Source organism: Nicotiana tabacum, chromosome 19, assembly GCF_000715075.1.
Source record: "Nicotiana tabacum cultivar K326 chromosome 19, ASM71507v2, whole genome shotgun sequence".
In the NCBI taxonomy this organism is placed as follows: domain Eukaryota; kingdom Viridiplantae; phylum Streptophyta; class Magnoliopsida; order Solanales; family Solanaceae; genus Nicotiana; species Nicotiana tabacum.
In genome coordinates this window covers 137,046,362-137,052,493 of record NC_134098.1, presented here as the reverse complement: position 1 = coordinate 137,052,493, position 6,132 = coordinate 137,046,362, and positions in this window count along the sequence as shown.

Sequence of the window (6,132 nt, the reverse complement as noted above, 5' to 3'; positions counted from 1 at the left end):
GTTATTATTAAGCACAATTTATGCCGAGGTTGTACGGCCCGGTCCAGAGTAACGTGTACACTGCCGATTGATGTGTGGCACGATCCATAGATGCATATATCTACTGCCGAGACGTTCGGCCCGCTCCACAAGAAGAGAAGGATATTTTACGAGCATTTGACTTAAACATTATTAGTGATTTATATCCAATGTAATACAAATTTCATTAACTACTTTTTAAAATTTCTTTAATAAATTCTAATATAATTTAGGCATTTTAATTTAACAAGTATAGTGCAAAAATTTCAAATAGTTCATGAATTGGGTCTTAATACTACACGAACAATAGCATAATAGTAGCTACGCACGGACTCTCGTCACCTCGTACGTACGTAGCCCCTCTCCCCCCTCCCTCCCCCCCCCACAATTAGTACAAATATTTATTTAAAACACCTATGGGTAAATTCCCTCTTACAAGATTAGACAAGAGACTTACCTCGTCTCAAGGTTCACTTCCTGATCACAAATTCGCGTTAAAGCCTCAATTTGGTGCCGAAACATCCGAAACTAGCCAAATGTTATATAATTTAATCAATAAATACTCAAAATTTCATAATTTATCTATAAGAGTAATTACCTAACCCAAATCGGTAAAATTTCCTAAAATTCACCTCAGGCCCACGTGCCCGGATTCCAAAAACTTTCTGAGGAACTCATCACCCATAACCTCAAGAACTCAAATATAAAATTTTCATCCCATTCCATAACCATTATCGTGGTTAAAATCTCATTTTTATCAAAACCTAGGTTTTTTTATCTAAACTGTTGATTTCCACAATTTATATTTTATAATCTACCCATAATCTATGTATTTAACTCACAATAGGTAGAATTAACTTACCTCCAAGTTGCTAGGTGAACACCCCTCTCAAGAAGCTCCAAAATCGCCCAAGAATGGAGAAAATTGGCTCAAAAATGGCTGATCCCCGTTTTTAAGACATTATGTCCGGCACAGTAAAATCCTTCTTCGTGAACGCGGTAAGTGCCTCGCGTTCGCGAAGGCAAAATTCCCCAGACCTTGAAAATGCCCTTCGCGAACGCGACAGGGGTCTCGTGAATGCGAAGGCTTACTTGGCCTACCCTTCGCAAAAGCGTGAGCTCCTTCGCGAACACGTACGGTAAAATATGTTGATCCCTCCCAGGCCCCATCCTTCTATGCGAACACAAGAAAGCCTTCGCGAACGCGTAGGCCTGGGATCCCCAAGATTCGCGAACGTGAACCCCTTCCCACGAACGCGAAGGGTAACTGCCTAGATCCCCAAATCTTTCATCGCGAACGCGAGAGTCCTTCCGCGTTTACGAAGAAGGAAACCAGAACTACAAAATCTGGTTTTTCCAACATTGCTCTGGGCGGTCCGAAACTCACCCAAGCTACTCAGGACCTCGTCCAAATGCACCAACAAGTCTGTAAACATAATACGGACCTGTTTGAACACTCGAAATGCGTAAATCAACAATGAAACCAAGAATCGCACCCCAAAATCGAATTGAATTAAAATATGAACTTCAAGTTTTCAATTTACTCTGAACGCGCCGAACAATACTTAGACTGCTTGGAATGACACCAAATTTTACGTGCAAGTTTTAAATCACCATATTGAACTATTCCCAGGCTCTGAATTCCAAACGGACCTCAATTACTCTAAACTCTACTCCAAACCAAATTTAAAAAACTTTAAAACCTTCAAAGAGCCAATTTTCACTATTAGGCGCCGAAACGCTCCCGGTCATCCAAAATCCGATCCAAACATACGCCCAAGTACAAAATCATCATACGAACCAATCAAATCCCAATTCCGGGGTCGTTTTCTCAAAATATTGACCGAAGTCAAACTTAGTCTTTTTAAAGCCAACTAAGGAACCAAGTATTCCGATTTCAACCCGAACCCTTCCAAATCCCGAACTAACCATCCCCGCAAGTCATAAAACAGTAAAAGTACATACGGGGAGTCTTATTTAAGACAACGGAGTTCTAGAAGGCAAAACGACCGGTTGGATCGTTACACCCAAAAACGTAAATCTTGGTTCAAATAATTAGTTTCAGTTAAACATAGGTTAATCTTAGTTAAGAATAATATCCTCAGATCTTGTAAATCAGAGAAGGTAGTTGAATGAAATTTATGGGGACAATAATGATTCTATGTAATAAATGCCTTTTACTAGCAAGAACAGCAGCAGTGTGTATGATATTCAATAAATGATAATATAATGGCACTCATATAATTAAGAGGAATAATTTAATCAGCAAGAGGTGGAACAAAAGATCCTCAAATGATTGACAATGATTGAACGATAGATCCTCAAACGATTGAGGATTCCTCGGATCTGACGAGAATCTTAGTATAAAGTAAAGTCTTGTATTGAGCGAAGAATGAATCTTTTTCAAAGTATTGTCCTTACAATTGAGTCTCACGTGCCTCTATTCTCTCTCTTTTTTCTACTTATATGAGGCATATTCCTAGTAAACCCTAATACTACATGTACGGAGAATATACACAGAATATTCTCTTTAATACCCTATTTCGAAAACAAGTCGTTACAGCTTCATCAACGACGCTCGACCTCGACCATGATTGGCACCTCGACCACGGCTCATGTCGAATCTTCGACTATGAGCTTTACTGTTTCCTAATACATCTAGACTAACGGCGGCTCGAGAACCCTTTACTTAGGATTATCTTATTTCAAATATTCTAGAGCGTATTTTGACCCATACATTTAGTCCCTCCGCTTATTGATGCCGGCCACTGGCGGGCTTGATGAGCGAATTATGTTCATTGTGGTTGAAATGTTTGTACAAGCTGATCGAGTTGCGATGATTGATGCAAACTGGCAACGTGGCTCTTCATGAGCCGCAAATTTTGGGGTTGTGTTGTTCATGAATCAAAATGACGTCACGACCTTACGCGCCATCATGACGCGTATTCCCGATGTATCGCTTCATTTTGCGTGGGACTTCTGATTTGTCCTGCCACTTCGATTCCGATGCCAGGCAATGATAAGGCAATTTTTTGGTTCTAACGCCCGAATTTCTATAAATAGGGATATGAGGATGCAATCCCGAATTTTACAGACTTCCTGCATCGAAACCCAATATCCTCTTCTTCTTTTTCCATTGTTGTGCATCTTTTCCCTTCACTCCCGCGATCTTTATCATTTTTAATCCTCCATTGTTTACTACCTTCCCCTATTTTATCGAAAACATGTCTAATGTACCTTCTGAGTCCAGCGAGGGGAGTGACGTGATTCCAATAGCAATGGTATTTCCCCCCTCATGCGGAGTACATTTCTGTGCCACCGAGGATGGAAGCTTCCCAACGATGGAGGAGATAGTTCCCCGTAACCCTGATATCAGGTCCGACTTCTCAAAACTGCTTGAAGCCGACCCTAAAACTTTTAAATCGGCGATGATGGAGGCTGATTTGATGGAGCTTAAGGAGAAATACGGTCTCCCCAACCATGTCGAGTTGATCCCTGCCGGGTGGGATGCAGTGTAGGTTCACCGCCCTGGGTACTGTGCCTTCTACGCCTACCCATTCCATGTCGGTTACACTCTTCCTCTTCTTCCGCTGGCGGAGGAGTTTTGTCGCTATTATAGTGTTTGCCCGGCACAGCTTGCACTGTACATTTACAAACTCTAGAGGATGCTCACCAAGTTTGCGGAGCTGGCCGGGGTCGAACTCTCACTCCGACATTTGACGCACCTATTCGCTCCCATCTTTTACAGGGGGTGATGTTGTATCTCCGCCACCGAGGAGGCAAGTGCTTGGTGGTGAAGATGGATGATAAGGCTAACTGCCAATTCTAGCTCACCTTCTTCTATGTCAGAACTGAGGACGTGGTGGCCAATGTCGAGGATTTTCTTGAGGTTTGGAATTGTACTCGTAAGTACACGACCTCCTTGTTTGTAAGGATCTATATCCCCATCGTGCTTGGCTGTGGTTCTAATGTTCTGTTCTTTTATTGCAGCTACGCGTTTGCCTCCTCCCTTGGTCGACGATATTTTTGACTAGGTAGGATGGATTCTTCTTCACATCGTGGGGATACGTGAGTGGTCGGGCTTCGTCAAAAGGTTCGGCCCACATCCTCCCCCGACTGGTAAGTTACCTTTATTATCAGCTTCTTGTTTATTTTCCTTTTTGGGTTCTTTTTGGATGATTTTCGCTCTCTTCTGCATTTTCCTTAACTTCATCCAGGAGGTCTTCGACGAGATCGAGAGCTCCCGCCCTCACGTTCAGAAAGAGGAAGAACGCTAAGGACTCTGCTTTCGCTCCTTCCTCGACGGTATCTTCGGCTCGTGCCCCGGTCCCTCCTTCGATTGTTATTGTCGCTGCTTGTGCCTCGGCTCCTCTTGTTGGTACGTCTCGGTCTGATCCTTCTTCGACCTCTTCATTATACTGTCTCATAGATGAAGACGAGGAGGAGTCAGCACTTGGCAAGGAAGATTTGATGCCTCGCAAGAGGAGGCCCGTGGATACTGGTGACGGTGTTGCCCGCGCCGCCGACATGATGGAAGGTGATTTTTTGCTGCGCGAGATGGTGACTACCATCATTGGAAATGAGGCCGATGTCGAAGCGTCTCCCCCCCTTCGTGATGATGGAGACAGAAGAGCCGACCATCGAGGTCTCAGTCACTTTGCGGTAAAATGAGCCGTCGACTTCGCAATCGGCTGATGACACGTCTTTGCCAACCATTGAAAGAGGCAAAGGTATTGCTGAGGAAGGCTACGAGACCATCTCGGATATTGATGCCGACGATCTGCGAATGATGGAGGAAGGTTTCACCAAACTTGAGATAAGGTTAGAGGGGTCTACGAGGACCACCGCAATCCCTATAGATCGTGACTTGTTAAAGAACACAGAGGACGTGGTCCCCAGCCTCGGCCCCCTTTGTTCCGAGATAGAGGGCAAGACCCGTAAAGAGTTGGATGACGTTGCTCTGTCGAGAAGCACTGCTGGTCTCGCCCTTAGAGTGAGTTTCTGGTGTTCTATTTTCTTTTTATTTTACCCTTGCTTTTGCTTCTAATTCTTTTCTTTTCTTTTTCTGATCGCAGACGACGATATTGGAGATCGAGAGTGCCCGAAGGGAAGAGAGGCGTAGGGAAATATTTATGATATTGCAAAACAAATACTTTGAGTACCGACACAAGCAACGGGAACTTCATCGGTGACTTAATGAGAGGGGCGATATGCTGGCCCTTCGAGACGAGTTAAAGGCGAAAGATGATGAATTGGTAAAGTCCATCGAGAAGTGCAGCATCCTTGATGGAACATTGAGGAGTAAGGAGGAGGATCTTGAAGTCAGCAAGGGCGTAGAGGCCTAGTGTAGTGATCTTCAAGCGCAAGTGGTTGAGTTGCGTAGGCAACTGGAAGAATGTCGTCTTCAGTTGCAGGGCCTTATGGGTGAAGTTGTTGAGAAGCAGAGCGAGCTTAAGAAGGCGGAATCTTTCCTTGTGGACGCTCAAAGGAGATTGGAGGTACTTGAGCTAGCAAGCAGCACCCTTCAGGTTGAGCGGGAGAACGACCAATTCGCGGCAAAAGCTAAGGAGGAGCGACTAGATGGGAGGGTCGGAGAGCTGGAGAAGAATAACGCCTTCCTTCGTGGTCAGGTGGTCGTATTGGAAGCTGAGAAGGCTCAACTGCTTGCACAACCCTCTTCTTCCCATACTTCAGAATTTCCCAACGTTCCTCGGGCGTCGTATGAGGAATAAATTCATGCTGAAGCTCAATTGGATGTATAACTAGATTTGTACAAGGTGAGATCCGTTTCTGAGGCCGCTCTTGAGGATGTCTGTGTTAAAGCCCGTGAAGTTTGAGTCGCTTGCGGGTATGATCCCGCTACTCCTGAGGGCGATAAAGAGGGAGATGATGAAGTCGTGGACCGTCTTAAAGAGGATGCTTGGTATGATACCGCTTATCCCAACAGTGTGGGCGGTGTAAGCGGGGGTGACCAAGGTGGCGAGTACGTCGGTAGTCAGGGCGGTAAAGGCGCGGAAGGCCCTAATGGTGGTGACTGGTAGTTTTTCTTCTTCTCTTTTTTGTTAACTTTTTTGTGTAGTTGGTGGCGTCTTTCTGAGCCTTTGTAAAAATGTT